Source organism: Thalassophryne amazonica, chromosome 19, assembly GCF_902500255.1.
Source record: "Thalassophryne amazonica chromosome 19, fThaAma1.1, whole genome shotgun sequence".
NCBI lineage: Eukaryota > Metazoa > Chordata > Actinopteri > Batrachoidiformes > Batrachoididae > Thalassophryne > Thalassophryne amazonica.
The window spans coordinates 38,270,397-38,291,472 of record NC_047121.1 but is presented as its reverse complement, the minus strand read 5'-3'; the positions used below and the strand labels follow the sequence as shown (position 1 = coordinate 38,291,472).

Genomic DNA, 21,076 nt, shown 5'->3' with positions numbered 1-21,076 from the left:
GTTTGCAGATGAAAAAAAAAAATCCAAATACGTCTGTTTTTTGTATGTGTAACAAGTGGTCTTGTGATGTGGACAGTATGACTGGTTTATTTAATTTAATTTAACCATTATTTAACCATGGTAGTCCCATTGAGATCGAGATCTCTTTTACAAGGGAGAACTGGAGCATTTTTAAAGATTCTGGTTCATCTAACCTGCATGCCTTTGGATGTGAGAGGAGGCCGGAGCACACAAACCCACACAAACACAGGGAGAACATGCGAACTCCACACAGAAAGGCCAAAGGTGGAAATCTATCCCATGACCTTCTTGCTGTGAGGCAACAGTGCTAACCACTAAGCCACCATGCTGCCCGAAAGGATTGATAAATCCCTTATGGCAGAATTTATTTGGGCGGGACAGGCTTTATATGATGAAGTGGAGTGAAATCCTATGTATTCTGTGGCATCTTAAATCCTAGTCAAGCATTTTACCTTCTGTAAAAGAACTAAAGAAATCAACCCCTTCAGCGATATATTAACGATCTGTGAACACTGTGTGGTCTGTGTGCATGTAAAAGTTTTCAACTGTTTATGTCTGGCATGGACACTCGTAAAAAGACATATTTGAAGAATACTCGCCCATGGTGTTGCATGCTAAATAGTCTATGGCTGTTTATATAGATTTTTAAAAACAAACAAATAAGCAATCTCTGTTTTTGCAAGCTCTGTCCAAATCCAACAAACATACAATGCCATGCACATCACATGTTGTGCAATATATCTATTTTTTAAACTGGGAACAATGTGTCTGCAAATTGTGGACACAACCGCAATAAAGCAATGATGCTGGGAGCATGCCGTGGGTATGTCTGAAAGACAAACCAGCTGCACTGATACGTGCAGGCTTCCCAGCACACCAGAGCATTTTGTGTTGCCAAGTGTATCGTAATTGCTACAGTATTGGCGATTGTGGTAGGTGGTTGTACCCCTGTAAAGGCTAGTTTGTACTCAAGATATATGCAAATTTGGCATGGAATCCATAGCTAATGTGTTCTTTCATGACAACCACGATGGCATTTCAATGTCGGAATTATTGATGGCAATATAGTGCGAAGACATTCTTTGTAAATACTGATGGGAAAAGTCATTCATTTTACAGAGCCAATCTGTTTAGTTAAACCATTCTGTGCATCTGTCTTGTTGTTTATTCACATTTCCAGGTAATTTATATACTCCACTGCTAGCTCATAAGTCAACACCTTCATTCATTCATCGTTCAATACTGCATCCAGCTGCTGCAGCGATTCATTCTGTTGATCTTCAGTACAATTTTCAGATCCTGTCATTCACTCCATTTATTGCTTAGTGCAACATCTGAGCAGTTCATCAGTCAGTAGGACTTAGAGGGACACTCCATTTATTATTTAATGTTAGCAGTTTATTTTGTTCTAAAACGTCTGAATAGTTCATTCCATTTATGGTTCAATAAGACTTCAATAGGATGGAATGCTACGTAGCACCAGTGCATGCTCCCAGACCTGACCTATAGGTCTGAAGAGTCCTGTCTATGAATGGACGAAGTTGTATTGCCTCTGACTGGTCTTTGTTCCACCCAAAACCTGTCCTGACCAGAAATGGAAGGAGAAATAATAAATAAATTCTAGCACCTACCAAAGTGGCTCAACATTTTTGTTTTAATGTTGTACTCAGTCAGACAAGGTCATTACCAAACACCGCCAAGCAGGAAAGTCAAGTCAAGTCGAGTCTGGGATCATGTGCTAGTGCTGCGCTTTTCCGCATCTACAACACCACGGAATCGCCTTGGGTCCTGAATGGCAACCACCCAGGCAGACAACCAGTCCATTCCCACATATCTATAATAATCTGCCGGAGCCAGGTGACATGTGGGCTTCCTCTTGTCCTTCTCCAGCTACTTGGGGTCCTCAATGCTCAGGCACCTACATGGGGAATGATGCAGATAATGGGCACAAGGCCAAATGTTAAGCTAATGGTCTCTCACAATGCAAGTGATGCTCCCCAGCCAAGATCAGGACAACCATGTGCCATGAAAGGCCAAGACACTGTAGGTTTTCCTTGCTACCAATCACCTCAGCAGGTGATTTCATTGATGATCAGGTGTTTATGTTCAGCTGAGAAGCTCATCATCAAACCCACCTACCACCTCGGTAATTGGCTGCAAGGAAAGCCAGCACTGTCTTCGCCCTCATTGCCCACCCCTGGCCTAGTCTATCTTAGACACTGCTCGTTTAATACAAAGTCATTCTAGCGCTACCCAATGATCCTCAATAGAGACGTAGTACCGAAGACATCCAGGCATCAGCTTAGATCATTGGTTAGTATCCAAGTCACAACCATACAGCAAAGGCAGGCAGCACCAGGACGCTAAAGACTTGGATCTTCTTTTGTCTGCAAAGATATCAGCATCAACAAACACCTCTGTCCAGTGACCTAATGACTCCATCAGCACTTCTAGGCACCCTCTCGGTCTCAAAGTCCAAGAATCCAGAGACATATTGTCGCTGCCAAGATAAGTAAATGTCTCTACAACAGATACACTTCTGATGGCTGAGTCCGGAAGTCATTAAAGCCTTAATCTTATGACCCCTGTCACACCTTGATGATTTAGCCTGCAGCGTACCGACGTATTAAAATTGACGAATATGCTGCCATACATCTAATACATTATGAGTAAGTTTTGAATAAGTTAAGAGCATGTTGAAGCACACTTGTATACATCGTAGTATGGCAAGGTCATTGAGAAATTTTGTGAATGTACAATATTTCGATGCATGCCAGCATTGCTCAGGCATCCCGCATATGCGGGCCATAAGTTTTAGGTGACTTATGCGATTGTGCCACGTTACTTGTAAGTTACTCATAGGTCGAAATACGTTGAGATAATGTCTAGCATACCCAAAACATTTCTCCCCTATGAGTAACTTCCTTTGAACCTATGTGTAACTTATAACAAACTTACCTCCAACACATATTGACGTATTATTGGTTATTAACTGTGTGTGAGCTGAGTTCTGTACGGGAAAATATCAGAGGTGTAAGTACGGGCTGAGCGTTGGCAAGGTCCATGCGAAAAACGCAGGGGTCTGATATTCCCGCACAGAACGAGTGAGCGAGGTTAATAATTTGTTTATTATACGGCTACAATACATATAAACATGCAAACTTACAGTATCGCCTGAATATGAAAGCTGCTAATGGCTCGTAGTCCGACCTGTTCACTTCACCTCTGTGAAGAACTTGCTAACAGATGGTCCTGTCATGGTGAGCGGCGACTCGACCCCAGGAGCGGTAGAACCCGTAATGCAAACTCCCAGACTAGGCTTTGGTGTAAGAGAAAACAGGGTCTTTAATTTAGGCTCAGGTACGGTACACATGTGGTCTGTCAGCCAAGCAAAGGTACTAGCAGGGTTAGGCCGAGACGCAGTCATTGACGAGCAGGGTTCAGTGGCACGAGCAAACATAGACATCCAGGAAGAGGCAAGAGGCATTGTCGGTAAAACAGGATGATAAGCGGGCGCTGGAAAGTGTAGAAAGACAACAATCTGGCAGGGAAGTGAAGAACTGTGAGGTTTAAATGCAGGTGGACTAATCAAGGTGTGAGATCAGGAACAGTGTTGTTAACAAGGTACACGTGAGGAAAGATCCAAAAGGGGCGTGGCTAGTGGACAAAGATCGTGTACTGCAAGATGAGGAGGAAATGCACAAAGTGGAGTGATGTAATACACAAAGATGCGTGAGCAGGTGCAAAGAGCATGAGTGAATGGAAACACAAAGCAGACTGAATCAAAGTGTGAGAAGAGGGCACAGAACTGGTGAAGTGGCATGACGTGACAACACAACAGAGACGCGAGACGGATGAAAGCCTGATGTCAGGTGCAGGTTGGAGTGAACCTAATCAAAGACAATGAGGACAAACTGAGAAGAAAGCTAAAACAGAGTATAATACCACAATGACCAGGAACTAGACCAGAGCATGAACATGAGAATTAATCAGAGATTAATAATAAAATAAACAAAACACAAGACTGGACCTGACTTGACTGAAATATATCAAGAGAAGACAAAACAAGCAAAGACTAATAATTAACAGAAAACAAAACCCGATACTTAAGCATAACTGATAACACAAATGAGAACAGCAAAATAAACAGAAACTAATGAACAATAAATGAAAAACAACTGATAGAACAAAACTAAAATGGAATTGAACTGTGGCTGAAGTATAAAAGTAACAAAGTGGCAAAGCAAAATAGAACATAGAATAAACACATGAAAATAAAAAAACTAATAAATCAAAGCAGGAACAGATGATGAAGCAAAGAAAGGGTGAAAATAGGGATCAAAGCCTAAATTAGGGCCGGGCAGACAGTCCGCTTGATAGCTAGTAACCTTCAATCTGTGTGTTTTTTCCAGTGCTGTTTTGATATTTATGGTATGTTGGAGTATGTTCTTGTCTGACTTTGTTTTTGTAATCATGTTTTTAGCTTTCTGGTTTGTAATGAATGTGATATGCGTTCAGGACCAGTTGTCATGGTAACCAGTCTGATATGGGAAAATACAAGACCGGAAATCAGCCATCAGAGTGCGCGTAGCGTCGCAGCTGTATAATAAATAGATGTATTTGACGTGTTCCAAATGACCGCAGAACTTACTGGAAGTGTCAGCTGCTGTATAATGACGTCTTGGCAGCATTTTTGATACGTCGGCATACGCTGGCTAAATCGTCAAGGTCTGACAGCTGCATAATTTATTCGACAACCAGCGTATTCGCCAAATTTTTCATAAGTCGGCATATGCTGGCTAAATCATCAAGCTGTGACAGGCCCATTAGACTTGATCCAGGACAATCTCAAACCCAAACACTCCAATTCCTCACTCAGCTTCTCCAGTCCTGCAATCAGAGTATCTATTGATTCTGCAAAGATCACAGCATCGTGCGCGAAGTCAAGGTCAGTAAACCTTAAACAGGAAAGTTTGTTGAAAAAAGCACTGCACTTGCTGGAGAATCTTCATGTCTACTTTGTCGACTTGACCCATGTGCCAACTTACAGATATTCATTTCACTCCCACAACCGTCCGCATTGTTTCAACCTGCCCCCCAACACGCGGCAGTCGTGCCCATCTGTGACATCCGCAATCGTCCCTGCGCTCTCCGGTGCATCCGTGTGTGCAGGGAGAAAAAAAACCCCATAGCCATAAGGACATGCGTCTGCTCTGTGCTTCCGAGCGTGCATGCGTCTGTGTTTGCATGTCGGGCACGTGTCTCCTCGCTATGCATTTGCAAATGATATGTAAATATGCAATCAACAGAAGTTGATTGAGAACGTTCACAAAAACAGCCCACCGTGTCGCCCGGCCGCCGAGGCCTTCCGTCTCACTCCCGCTCGCTCTTTATTTCTCGACGTGTCTCTCTCCTTCTGTCTGGATCATAAGTGGTGCGCTCAGCAAAGTGGCAAAAATGTCTCCGGGCACCAGTTTCTAATCATTTTTGTATTAGCTGTATTGATGTTTCTCCTCACTTCAACAAGTGATGTATTAGGATCACAGATGGGCCTTACCTCCTGAGACTTTTCTGAGCCAGTTTAAAAGCAATCACTCCCCCGCCGAGCGCGAGACAAATAGAAGCTTCACATTACTCCTAAACATTGTTTTCGGCTGCCTGCTGAACCAGGGGGATGGGATAGATTTACTATGTCCGGACACTTTACTGCAAGATCAGTTGGTAATCACAGAGAAGCATGTTAACTTGACTTTCAAAAGCTTTCTTGCCTTTCTGGAGACTGTCAGAAAAAGCACAACTTTCTCCGGTTGGAGTTCAGAGTGTAATCAGAATGGTTGCCCGTTTGACTCAGCTGAGAAAATATCGAGAAATTCAGCAAGTGCTCTCTGCTTGAGCTGACAAACTGGCACTGATTTGCTGTGAGAATGACACTGAACCTCGGCTCGCTCAGGGTTGTGTGGTGATAATTGTTGTGATCACCTTCCAAACAGGCTGATTCCACGAGTGTATATTCAGAAAATACTTCAACAAAGTTTTAAAAAGCACACGTCATTCCACAGCGGTGAATTCTCTGGAAATTAGAATAATTATGCAGTTACCCATCGCTGACAAAAGGTTTTATTGATGCACTTTTTCGGGGGTTAATATAAATCATAAGGGAAGCGTTGGTTCATTTTTTTTTTTTTTTTTTTTTTAGCTAAAGCATTTTCAGAGTAATAGTTCAGGTTTTTCATTTAGCCATTTAATGAGATCAGCAAATTCAGATTCAGATTATTAACCTAAATATTAGTTCAACATTTAAGAAGATCCTCATTAAATGTTGAGCTAAATATTTAAACATTTACATAAATTTTTAATCAGATGTTTAGCTAAATGTTTCAGATAATATTTGGTTATATATGTAAATCATCCATTAATTCATTTTCTGTCCGGGTCTGGGTCCGGGTTGCAGTGGCAGCACACTAAGCCGCTCATCCCACGCTTCCCTATCCCCAGCTGAGTCCTGTAACTCTTCCTCTGGGATCCTGAGCGGATTCTGGGTCTTCCCCAAGATGTCTCCCATTTGAACATGCCTGGAAGACCTCTCCATGGAGACAACCATGGCTCGTCCTCACCAAATGTTTGTACTACCTGAATTGGCTCCTTTCGATGCTAAGAAGCAGCTGCTCTACTCCAAGTACCTCCCAGACAGTCGAGCTACTAACCCAATCCAGGAGTGTAAGCCTAGATACGCGACGGCGGAATCACAGTTCCACCAACTGCATCCACCAGCTTATTCTTTCGGTAAGTTCATGACCATAGGTGAGGAGAGCCGTGTAAATTGACTAGTAAATTGAAAGCCTCGCATTCTGGCTCACCTCCTTCTTCACCATGATGGTGCAGTCCCCCCAAAAAATCATAATAATGACCTGAACGAATCCAGTGTTTCTGAAGAAGTCCCTCAGTGTTGTCTGCTCCGGGTGAACACGGGACGACAACACTTTGTCCTGCCAACAGCAACCAAAAATAAACGACATCTGGAAGTGAACCTCACCGGGTCTTCTCCTTCATCTGTCAAGTTCATTGCTGGTCTGCAAACAGACATGGTGCATTACCGCCACCAGCTGTTTGAGTGTGCAGCGTTAATAGAGTCAATGGAGTTAATGTCTTCACTGGTGTCATTGCAAGAGAAAATTTTTTCAAGAACGAAAAAAATAATGGTATTGACCGGTTACCATTATTTTCAATAAACAGTTCTATTCCAGAATGTGTGTGTGTATACGCGTATATATATATATATGTTCTGCTTTTGTTTTCATTCCAGGCAAAATACCAAAAGTTTCTAGTTTTCATTTTCATTCAATGAAACCAGTTCAAAGCCTTGGTGATATCACCCACGGGTTTTCTACAGAGAGCCAACCAGATTTTGAAGCTCAAAAAGGCACTGCTCTGAGTATCACCATGTTGGTATTTTTTACTCTGCCTACATCACATCCAGACCAAGTAGTGGAGGTCGGGCAAGACCCTGCATGACCTGGGATGAATGAATGAAAGCGAACACCCCTCATACCCATCTTGGAGTTACCCTACAAGCTACACTATCAGGCTAACCTGGTGTTAATCAAGTCATATTTTGGGGGATTGGGTAGTGGTCTTCGTAATGAATACCTTTGGTGTGGGCATTCCAAATGAAGACCACTTATTTTCTCAGTAATCGTGGATTAATTGGACCTAACGCCAAACAAAATTAAGCATACCTTCTATGGTCATTAGTATGTAGTCCATGTACTGTAGTCTTGTAGACTGAACTAGATTTTGTTGGCATTCTCATCAGCTATTCCATGTTCTTCCATCACCACTTCTACATTGACATTCAAGTGCATCCACAGATTAGTTTGTCAAGTTTTCTGCCTTGGGTAGTGATTCTGAGCTGGACCCAGCTTACCTTGCACAGTGATGTTCTTAACGTTACGTGAGGTAAATTCAAAATAAGACTGCTTTCCATTTATTAAAGCATCCAGCCTCCTTTGGAAAATTGCACTTAATTTACCATGCTTCCTGCACAACAAAAGGAGTAATCAGCCTATATTAAAATAGAAAAGAAAAGCTGTACTTGATGTGTGTACTTCAGCTTTGCATCACAGCACAATGCTGTCAAAATTTTATTTCTAAAGCAGAATAGCATAATCAGATAAGTACGAAATTTCATATGCCGCATGTTAAAGTATTACATTGTTGGAATACGTACTGCAATTGCATTTGTTAATGACAGCTACATAGTTTTTGCCTTCGGACTTGCACCAGCCTTAAAAACATCTGTCCATTAACCAATGTCTACAACAAATTTCATTAAGATACAATGATGCATTTTAAGATATCCTGTTAAAGTAGGCGACCCCACCCCCCAAGGAAAAAAAATGCCAATGAAAAATAAGCTCCTTGTCAAAAGTAATAAAGTAACACTTTACCTTCCACTAAGAAGGCACTCATTAGAGATGCATTGCAATCGAATGCATTCAAGATCAAACCTATCAATAGTTTTCATGAAAACTGATCAGCAATGAAAAGAGCAAAAACACAAAGAATGAAGGTCCACATTTTTACTGGTGCTTTCTGTCTTACTGTATGACTGTAAGACTTGTGAACTGACCGTGACCAAAACAAACACCTGAATGTCTTTGGTACCAGGTCATGTCAGAGAATCGTTGAGTCTCAGGAATGACTGAGTGCCTCAGAGTTGAGGCCACAACAACATTTTTTGGGGGTCAAGGGACTGTTCAAATATCATGGGGGAGGTGATGGTCTAGTGGTTAAGTCGTTGGGCTTGAGACCAGAAGATACTCGGTTCAAATCCCAGCCTGACTGGAAATTCACTAAGGCCCCTTGGGCAAGGTCCTTAATCCCCTATTGCTCCCGGTGTGTATTGAGCACCTTGTATGGCAGCACCCTGACATCGGGTGAATGTGAGGCATTATTTGTAAAGCACTTTGAGCGTCTGATGCAGTCCATTTACCATTTATCACTTGGGTGTGGCATGCAGATGAGTACTTTTGTGGAAAAACAGTTATCTGCCTGACTGGTTGCCATCCAGGACCCAACGTGCGGCACAAATGGATCCTCTCAGATCTCAGCTAACTTTAGCAACTCTCTTTTCAGGCACAACATGTGTAATATACTTTGTTTTGAAAATCCAGTGCATCTAAACAAAGCAATAAAACCAACAGCCCAATAAAATATATCGTTCAACATTTGGCAGTTAGCTTAATTTTACAATGGAGGTTTCAGAGTAAAGGCATACCGAGGCTATTATTGTTCTTGTGAAGCACATTCCAAAACTGGTCAGTTTGTATAATTAGCAAAAATGGCAGGGGTGCCTACTTTTGCACAAGTGTAGGGTACTTAACAAGTTATAAGCATTTATTGTAAAAAAAAGAAAAAAGAAAAAAAAAGCATAGCGTTGAAATCAGTGCATCAACATGGTGGTTTTAGGCTACAAATATACTAGACTACTCTTGTTGTCTTTTAAAAGTGCTGTATGGTTATGCTAAAACTATCAAAGTGGTGCTGTTTCCTAATATTAAGATATTTATTGTACAATTTTATTTCATTTTTCATTTTATTGTTTCATGTTCTGTATTGTATTGACTCAAAATAATTGTCATTATTCTACACAGTCCAGTATAATAGGTGGCAGTATGCACCTCAAGCTGTTTTCATGATCTACCAATAAACACATAGTAGACATTTTATTTATTTATTCATTTGTAAGCATTTTGTCAGACTGTGACTGATGACATGACCAAGGTGAGCGCCTTAAAGCATAGCACATACCGTAGCACAATGCTAATGGCTAATGTTAGCATAAGTAATATGGCTTGTTGTGCAGTTAGCTGCCAAAACCAGATCATCGTTTTCTGTCAAGTGAGGTGGCGGCTTACACCCCAATTTCACAGGGCACCATGCTCTTATGCCTCCTACAAGGCTAGTTTATAAAGCACATACCTGACAACCTGCTCAAAAATGAAAGTAAAACTGTGCCCAGCTGCATCCTCAGCCAGAACTTCAACAAATGCTGCTTCTGCTGCAGATTTTTACCCCAATGGAACACTGTCAAACAGGTTTCAAGCTGTACTCACAAGGGCTACCCTGTTTAAAGACGTTCAAACATGACTATAGCGGTTAAGAGTACAAACACTCAGAAGTGATCACTTAACAACGCCAATTAGGGAAATTGGGATGAAATTTTTTGAACAGCTCGAAAATTTCACCCTGATTTCAAGACTTGAGTATGGCCATAATTACTGACTATACCAAGTTTGTTCAAGGCTGAGAAATGGATAAAGAAGTTACTGTGATACTTTAAAACACCATGATTTGCTATTCGGGATCAAACGGAAGGAACGGCACTCTGTGGAATAGCCCTATTACGTACAGAGAAAGCCACGCCTTCGCTGCAGACACATACAGAGTCACATTTTTATATAAAAGATGACAAATGGTTAAATATACATGTGTAATTTTGTTTGCTGTATTCCAACATTTAATGGGTTCTCTTTGAAACTAGACTCAACTTCAAGTTTCATGTTAATTGGTTATTTCCTTTTGCGTAATCCAAACAAGAACTCTACAATGGATTAGAGTCCCATCCAGGTGGAATCATAGACTCAAGTCCACTTCATGCTACGGATAAGCACTGACACCAACAGGTCTCACAGCCTATATTGGACTTACTACTTCATTCGTCTAACAACAATCCAACAAATTAATTTTGAAACAAACAGGGGCGAAGACACTATATTTTTGGGAACAATTGGAAAACATTTGTGAATATTGCTGCATACTTCTTGCGCTCTACAGATATAAAGACAAAGCAGGCAAAAGCCAGAGAGCTCAAAGTTAAGGGCCACCCGAAGTCCTATTGCACTTTCCACAGTCGGCACACCATCTTTTGTTTCCCGGCTCATGTAAGGATGGACAGGGCCCCACTGGAGTTGTATAGTTGCTGACTAGAGTATTGTGTTTCTGGGACCTCCTGAGGGCAGTGTGTATTCTGCTAGATTTGAGCATGTGTGTGTTTGTGTACGTGTGAATACGTGTTGCGGGAAGCGGTGGGGGTTGCGAGGTCAGCTGTCAAGTAATTGTGATTCCGTGAAAGGCCATGTCCATCATCTTGATTGACAGCTAAGCACACATTTTATATTTGTGTGTGTGTGTCTCACATGCACACTGAGGTAGAACAGTGCAGTGTTGTCAGATTTGACCAACAGATGGGCGGGTTGCGGGCGTGGCCGTGTACATCTCTCCTCCGACACGTAAAATGCATCAATCTTTCATTTTAATTTGTGGCCAGACCTACGCGGGTGTTTGTGTATTGTGTTTTTTGTGTTTGAAAGTGTGTGTGCCCATTTGTGAGTGGATTTGTCATGAGACTGACATGTTGACAGGTCCGCCCCACCCCTTACTTCTCCCAGCTGCCATCTGATAAGGTTGAATGATTTTCAATGTGTTTGCAGGAGACGATGGATTGTGGAAGTGCCGGGAAATAGAGGCACTCTAAGAGCCGATAAGGCTTTAAAAAAATGACAAGAGGAAAATAGTTGGAAGGAAGGGGGGGTCAAATGGGGGGATGGGATATCCATCCACTTGTAGACTTTTATCCCATCTAGTGTTGGGATTTTTCTGAAGGAGTGGAAGATGAAATAAAAGAGATACCAGCAGGGCTTCAGGGACTGTGACATGTTTTCTGCTTGGTGGTGGACGCTTTTAGTGCAACAAATAGGAGAATATTTAGAGCGGAATCCTGCAAATGGTGATACAAGCATCATATTCGACACAAATACTCCTTAGACATTCCTCTTTTGAAAAAACTGACTGGTCACTTGAATTACACAGGGGTCAAAATTAAAAGATGCTCCAGTCATAGTGAAAACTACACCACGGTGTTTGCCTGTTCATAAAGATTCTAAAAAGGTATAGTTTGGACTATGTATAACTGAATTCTATTGAGTTATGCGGTAAATAAATCAATCAATCAAGTTTTATTTCTAAAGCGCTTTACTACAACCAAAGTTGATCAAAGTGCTGCACGCAGTTAAAAACAACCATAAGACAAAACATATACATCTAAAATATATTACAGTTGTTGGTTTCCAGGGAGTCACAGCTCTATGTGTCGAAGGCCAATTGAAACAAATACGTTTTCAGCCTGGCTTTGAACAGGGGCAGGGATGAGATGGAGCTCCAGAGGAAGAGAGTTCCAGAGTCTAGGACCTGCCATGGCAAAGGCACGATTGCCCCACTGTCTATACCTCGACCTTGGAACCACCAGCAGGTGTTGGTCTGAAGAGCGCAAGGCTCTGCTGGGCTGGTGAGGGGTCAAAATGCACTGAGGTAAGTCGGTGCGAGGCCATGGATTGAACTAAAGATGAACAACAAGAGTTTAAATTGTATTTGGAACTGAACCGGGAGCCAATGGAGGGAGTAAAGAATGGTGAGATATGGTCATATTTGCGAGTGCTGGTGAGGAGGCGAGCAGCCGCATTCTGCAGCAGTTGCAGACGGTGAAGAGAGGCTTGACTAAGTCCAGTATATAGAGCATTACAATAGTCCAGACGTGAAATGACAAAAGCATAGATGGTTTTTCAAAATCTGTGGTTTAGTAAAGGTTTGACCTTAGCTAACTGTCTGAGTTGGAAAAACTTGCTCTAACCACGGAGTCAATTTGTTTATTAAATTTGAAATCTGAGTCAAAAACACACCCAGATTCCTGACAGTGTGGTTGGGCTGAGAGCCAAAATAAGTATGTTTTTAACTGAATTTACATGGCTGGAAGATCCAAAGAGGATGAATTCAGTTTTTGACTCGTTCAGACAGAGAAAGTTTTGTGATAGCCAACGCTTTATGTCAGTGAGACAAGAATTAATGGACTGTGTGTCTGAAAAAGAAGTCACAGGCAGATAGATTTGTAAGTCATCCATGTACATATGAAAGGACACATCATGATGGGCAATAACAGAACCTAATGGCATAATGTACAACGAAAAAAGGGCAGGGCCAAGAATTGAGCCCTGTGGTACACCAGAGGTCAGAGGAGCTAGTGAAGAGGAGAGGTCGTTAATCATAACAGTAAAAGACCTATTTGAAAGATCCAGTGGACATTGAGCTTGTTTGACCTTTACTTTGGTGATCAAACATTTAGCACAGTCAAAACTATTTCATTTGTTAATCCTCTTAGCTCAATTAATAATTTGCTTAACTTTTTACCAAAATTGGAGCAAATTTAACTTCTGACCCCTGTGCAAACTGAAATCGACCTTTGTCACCATTCTTGCTGTTTTTACCCCATAACTCAATAGAATTCAGTTATACATAGTCCAAACTATACCTTTTTGGAATCTTTATGATCAGACAAATAATAAATACCTTTCAATATGATTGGAGCATTTTTAAATTTTGATCCTTGTGTAATTTTTGCAAATGACCCCTATCTGGCTGCCTATTGAAAATTCAAGTGGCCAGTCCGTTTTTTTTCAAGAGTTAACATCTAAGGTGTATCTGTGCCAAATTTGGTGCTTGTATCAACATTTGAAGGATTGTTTCATTTATCTGCTGCACTATTTAGAGAAATCCAAAGCTTGAGAAGTGGGCAGATAGAAACCCGTGGAAGTGGTGAAGAGCAGAGAGAAAAAGGCAGGGAGGAGTTGAGGACAGAATGAAGGGGAGGAGAGGTCAGAGGAAGGGTCAGATTTATTTCCTGGGCGCTGCGGATCTTGATGACGAGTCCTCGCCAGGGTCACTTTGGATTCTGGTAATACAGATTTCCTCAAAAGAGAAGGCCAGTGGGTCTCTACATGCACGTTTGCATATACAATATCTGAATGTGTTTGCACTTGCATGTGGATGTGCGTGCACGCCTGCATGCATGAATGGTCACAGACTTGGTCACCGTCACCTTTAGCTCTCTGGCTCCAGTTTTAAAATTCCAGGTTCAGTTTCATTTAGTCTGCTTTGAAGTTTGAATCACTCCAACTTTTTAACATTTTTCTCATATTTCGGTATTCAGCGGGGGCAGTTCCACGGTTAGTACTGTCGCCTCGCGGCCAAAAAGGACCTGAGTCTGTGTGGAATTTGCATGGATTTCCTCCAGCGTTCCAAAGACATTACAGTCATGTTGACTTGAGATTCTGTATTTCTCTTAATACGTGTCTGACTGATCCTCCACAAACATGTTTACACTGCCTGAAGTGCTCGGTATCTTTGTACCAGATTGCACGCTTGAATATTAAGAAAAACTCAATCGCTCGAGGCAGTAAAAGCTGCTGTGCTGCAAATAAGCTGCACTAATGACCATATTATGTCAAATAATAAGGTCTGAATGACAACTGTGACAAAAAGTACTGCTGATTTACAATCTCACTGATGTATTATAGTCGACATATCTGCAAAGGTCTGCCTTCAGTGCATCTGGAACGTATTCACAGCGCTTCATTTTTTTCACATTTTATGTTACAGCCTCCTTCCAAAATGGATGTAATTAATTTTTTCCTCAGCATTCTACACACAATACCCCATAATGACAATATGAAAAAGTTACTTTGAGATTTTGCAAATTTATTTAAAATTCACCTGTACATAAGTATTCACAGTCCATGCTGGTGTACAGGACAGGATGCTTGCAGAAGAAGACACCCACTCCCACTTCTGGATGGAGCCACACCTCAAACAGAGAGGGGAAAAACAGAATCGGGTAGCAGAAAGATGACAAATAAGGTGTAATTTGTCAGCATTAAGCAACAAGAAAAACAAGCCATGAAGATCAAAATTGAGTTCATGTACATCCTGTTTCCACTGATCATTTCTACAGCTTAATTGGAATGCATCTGGGGTAAATTCAGTTGACTGGACATGAAGAAGACTTGAGGCTGTAATTGCTGTCAAAGGTACATCAACAAAGTATTGAGCAAAGGGTGTGAATACTTAAGTACACGTGATTTCTTAGTTTTTTATTTTTAGTAAATTTGAAAAAATTGCAGCGGTGGTGACCAAGTGGTTAGTGCACTTGGTTTCAGCGCAGAAGGTTCCCGGTTCGAATCCCACCCTTGCCACAATACTCCATGCAATGTGGAGTTGCATCAGGAAGGGCATCCGGCATAAAACTTGTGCCAATTAATCATGCAGATCCACCTGAGATTTGCTGTGGTGACCCTGAGTGCAGAACAAGGGAGCAGCCGAAGGGAATTATTTAATACATTTTGAGAGTTGTATACTCTGAGTACATACTTACCATCAACTGGTTTTAGTAGATAGTATATACAGTATGAGTAGATTGCAATAATCTTACTCTGTATAATTTATACAGCAATGATTTGAGTAAAAAAAAAAAAAAAAAAAAAAAGGTCCTCTCTGGAAAGGTTGTACTTGTTATTTTTAATATTGAAATAAATATATGTGCAAACATCTGACAGGTCTGAAACTTTGGGTATTTAACTACCACAGTCAGCAGTTAGATATGGATGAATAACTTGACCAAAGTAAGCACTTTGATTTCTTGGTGCCAGTGACACATACTTGTGTACCCTGACTGTCAAACAGCCCATCTCTCTTTGTTTGCATCCACAGCCGCCGGCTGTAGGCATACAGACTATCCCATGATGCATTGCGCAAGTGCTACTTCTGGGCATGCGCACTGATACATGGAATCCCCCTGTTGTTGAAAAAAATCTGGTTTGAAGCTCTAATTAAGATTATAGAACACATTTTTAAAATATATTTCACAGCTAAATTGTTACCTCCCCCATGAAGGCGACACTGTCATCGCATTTGTTTGTTTGTTTGTAATATTATATGCAACTGAACTGATTTCATGAAATATGGTGGAGAGGTTTCTGTGAAGGCTCTCAGTTGTCCAGGTGGTTTCCATAGTAGAGAAGCTTAAATCTTCGACTGGACTGGGTTGCTTGACGCGAGGACGTTTCGCTTCAAATCACAGAAGCTTCCTCAGCTAAAATTCTTGCTCTGGTAGTCTGACTCCTGTGTTGACCCTTGTAGAGAACAACGTTCTTCTCTACAAGGGTCCTCGCGTCAAGCAACCCAGTCCAGTCGAAGATTGAAGCTTCTCTACTATGGTGGAGAGGTGGAACATGGGACGGTGGGGGGGAACATGACTTCTTGGAGTGGGTTTTGATAAAGTGGTGAATTTAGAACATTTAAATTTTTTAATTCACTTTGAATTCTAACTTTGCTTTCATATTTTCACAGAGAAAACATGTACATTATGGTCACAGTATTTTCTTTTATCTGTGGTAATAATAAGAGCTACGCAGACATATCGAGAATCGTTCACACTTGGACAAGGTATGAATTGTACTGAGCGCCATTCCAGTTCTGTCTTTAATCATCATCTCATTGCTCAGTGGATTCCCAGCTGCCTCGGTCCAACCCGCTCACAGCTTGGGACGACTCATGGCAAGCCAAGTACAATGCAGCATAACTCTGAGTAAACCTGGTGTACACTATATACTCATGTTTTTGCATCTCTTGTAAAGTCTTTGTGTGCTTGGTGTGAAAACTGTACAAGTCATGCAAAGCCTGCACCAGGCTGCCTGGAGCTCAGCGCAAGGCGGCCAACAAGTACGGTGGTCCAGCCAAGCTCCTGCAAATTTTGAACATGTTCACAACTGGCACAGGATTATCTAACCTTTTCCGACTATGGCGAGCAGCATTCCGACTTCCTCCCCAGGAATACAGGAGTCGTACGAAAGCCCTGCACAGAAATACGGCGCCAAACTCAGTCAGGTGTGAGAGTTGCTTTACACATAACTGTTCAACGCTCGGGCAGTTAAAACAGGCACTAAAATGCTCTATGGCAGACAAACAAAAGAAAAAAAAATGATTATGAGACATCCTTTTTTCATTTCCAAGTTCTGGCAGCAGCACAAGCAAATCCAAGGGGATCTCCATGTTGAATTGGCACAGGTTTTACGCCAGATGCCCTTACTGACGCAACTCCACGTTACATGGAGAAATGTGGCAGGGGTGGGATTTGAACCCGGAACCTTTTGCAGTGAAACCAAGCGCATTAACCAGTTGGCCACCACCCCTGCCCCTCCATCTGGCTGTGGCAGATAGTCAGTTATTTTAGAGACGTGGTGCACCGGTTGGAGGCGGTGTTGTGGCTGCAGTGAAGCGTGGCACCTTCACATGCTCCCAGACCTGACCTACTCTGAAGAATCATGCCTATGAATGGATGCCCATACTCAAAATGTGAGGAAGATGTATTGCCTCTTACTGGTCTTAATACTGTCCTGACCTGAAATAGCAGAAAGAAATTCTAGCATCTGTCATAGTGCCTCAACATTTTGTTTTAATGTTGCACTCAGTCAATCACTACCAAACACGGCCAAGCAGGAAAGTAAGTTGAAAAATGTTCTGGCCGTGCTAATGCCCATGTTCTTACAGACTACATTTGCAGAGGTTTTTACTCTAGTTGCTATGGGGACCACTATCCATCATGCAGACTTTTTTTTAGCGGTTTCTGATACTTAATAAGTATATTTGTAGAATGCCAGTGGACACCACTACTGTTTCCATGTACTGTATGTCCACTGCCTTTAAATTTTCCTTACAAGTTCTTCTTTGGTCACTAGGCTACAGCTATCTTATAAGATGGCATAGTGTAGTCTGTTTGCACACTATGGAGGTAGTAGACCATCTGGGTACTCTTCGACTACTACTAAATACCTATTGAGTATTCAGACTCCCCACTGATTGCGACGTACTGCTTTTTGCCGACTGTATAGTACGCTACTCTGAATATTTGGACGTAGCCACAGTATGCATTGAGTGGAAAAGGAACACCAGACACACACTCATCTTCAACCGCTTAGTCCAATCAAGGGTCGCGGGGGGCTAGAGGCTATCCCAGCAATCATAGAGCGCAAGGCGGGGTACACCCAGGACAGGACGCCAGTCTGTCGCAGGGCCACAAACAGACAAACAAACACATTCACACCCACTCGCACACCTATGGACAATTTAAAGATTCCAATCCACCTAACCCGCATGTCTTTGGATGTGGGAGGAAACCAAAGCACCCGGAGGAAACCCATGCAAACACGGGAGAACATGCAAACTCCACACAGAAAGGCTACAGGTGGGAATTGAACCCATGACCTACTCGCTGTGAGGCAACAGTGCTAACCATGAAGCCACCGTGTTGCCCCGGAAACAACCAGATATTTGTACATAATTATGATTGACTAGGAAATGTATGAATTCAAGCACTTTTTTCCTACATTTGAACATTACCTGCTTTTACTTCACTAGTTCTGTGCCTCAATGTGAAAAAGTGGAAAATTGCAGGGATGATTGCCAGAATACATACAATGCAGTGTGTATGTATCGTGCTGTTTCTTTGTCGCTACCCTATAACCCAGTTCTATTCATCATACCAACTTCTGTGATTCACATGTCAGCGTAACTAAGTGGACATTAACCACAGCCGCCTCTATACAGTAGCTTAAGGCAGTGGGATAATAATGTGTGCTCTGCACTAACCCATGACCTACTTCTGTTTCATATTGTGCAAGAAGACCCATCAAAGCCCTCTGATTAGAAACAAGCTTATTCCAATCATGCTAAAATAATCATTTCAATGAAGCATAGCTCACCAAGCTTTATTAAATTGGAATTCTTTAGTATGTTATCTTTAGTCTTAAGCACAGGGATGACTATTGATTTTTTTTCTTTATTTGTTATTTTTCTGTTTGTTGAATTAGTCTCAAATACCCTTAAGGAGATTATTATCATTTACTGCAAATGTGCCCTCTAATGGCTAAAATCTGTTGAAGTATCATTAATCAACAAATTGGTTCTCCAAGGGTTGATGTTCTGTAGTTGAATGTGACCTATGACTCTTGACAATAAAGAAATAAGTCTTCCAAAAATCCCAGTTAAATATAAAGTAATTACATTTTAAATAAACTCACCATTTTGCTGCATAAGCCCATCAGACAGCATTTCATTATACTGCAGTAAACTTTTCTTCCACCGATTTCATCTCTGCCCGCTGTCGACGCTATGACCTGTGAATTTATGGTTTTGCTTTATTCTGTTCACAAACAAATTTTAAATCACTCTTCCTTTGTGTCTTGCAGGTTCTGGCATGGAGAATACCGAGTAGCAGTGAACATCATGATTATCTAGACATTTACTGTCCTTACTATGAGGGTCCTCCATCCCATGGACGTATGGAGCGCTACATCCTCTTCATGGTCAACCACGAGGGCTACACTTCCTGCCAGCACAGGATGCGTGGCTTTAAGCGCTGGGAATGCAACCGTCCCAGCGGTCCTGATGGACCCCTGCGCTTCTCAGAGAAGTTTCAACTCTTCACACCTTTCTCCCTGGGCTTCGAGTTCAGACCTGGACATGAGTACTACTACATCTGTAGGTTATCAGCTATCAGTAGGTTATCAGTGTGTGTATTAGTAGTATTAAACTGTGAATCCAACCAGGACGACATGCTATGCCACACACCCTGACACTGTTTGCACCCCAGTGTATTTGTGTCATAACTGGGTTAGAAGGTAAAAAATGTGCACCACTAATAGGACATACCTACAAGACAGAGAACACTATGGTGCCTAAAAGAGTAGGTTTCCACTGCAAAATTGGTAGCAATGGCATTGTTCATTTTGAGTGAACGCACACCACACAGTGTGGACCACCTCAAGCATGTTATGCCCGCAAAGTTCCACTCAGGGTCATGGCCAGTGCTTGGCATAGGTCTGGTCTAACTTACACAGGTCTTCTGCAACACGGTCCAGCTGGGACTGCAACACAGTCCAAGCACAGAAAACAAAATACTGATGAGTCCAGTTTTCTTTGGAGTGAGTGCTCACTTGCTGACTGTTCATATTTTTATTATTACTACTACTGGACAATACAGTCTTTCATTTAGTCACAACATTTAGGTCAAAACTGGTCTGGTTTTTCACCTTATTGATGAAAGTGAATCATGCTCAATGTGCACAAGCCACAAAAAAATTCTTCTTCGTATCATGAAGTGTAGTAAATTGATTAATAAATCCGATATTGCAGAAATTATTTAAGTGGGGCAGGTTTTATATAGCATTATATGGGAATGTGGGGTGAAGTACTGTAATTACTTGGAATCCTCAGTATTTTGCTGCTTTCAGACAGCATGCATTTATATAGTTTGTACTTTTTACATTGTGTAAAATGATCCATAGAAATTACCTCAGGTTGTATTAATATGTGAACACAAGTGTTTAAAAGGAGTTTTTTTCAGTTTATAAAGAATGGACGCATGTGATGCATTTGGCACCTTTGTGCATGCAAAATAGTCCAAGGGGCTGTTTGCAGATGAAAAAAAAAAATCCAAATACGTCTGTTTTTTGTATGTGTAACAAGTGGTCTTGTGATGTGGACAGTATGACTGGTTTATTTAATTTAATTTAACCATTATTTAACCATGGTAGTCCCATTGAGATCGAGATCTCTTTTACAAGGGAGAACTGGAGCATTTTTAAAGATTCTGGTTCATCTAACCTGCATGCCTTTGGATGTGAGAGGAGGCCGGAGCACACAAACCCACACAAACACAGGGAGAACATGCGAACTCCACACAGAAAGGCCAAAGGTGGAAATCTATCCCATGACCTTCTTGCTGTGAGGCAACAGTGCTAACCACTAAGCCACCATGCTGCCCGAAAGGATTGATAAATCCCTTATGGCAGAATTTATTGGGCGGGACAGGCTTTATATGATGAAGTGGAGTGAAATCCTATGTATTCTGTGGCATCTTAAATCCTAGTCAAGCATTTTACCTTCTGTAAAAACTAAAGAAATCAACCCCAGCGATATATTAACGATCTGTGAACACTGTGTGGTCTGTGTGCATGTAAAAGTTTTCAACTGTTTATGTCTGGCATGGACACTCGTAAAAAGACATATTTGAAGAATACTCGCCCATGGTGTTGCATGCTAAATAGTCTATGGCTGTTTATATAGATTTTTAAAAACAAACAAATAAGCAATCTCTGTTTTTGCAAGC

At 41.6% G+C, this 21,076-nt stretch overlaps 1 protein-coding gene across 1 annotated transcript in view; it reads left to right on the top strand.

The window, feature by feature from the left end:
* The window catches only part of efna2a (ephrin-A2a), a 255,598-nt gene that overhangs the window by 208,044 nt on the left and 26,478 nt on the right, over window positions 1-21,076 (top strand). The window lies entirely within an intron of this gene.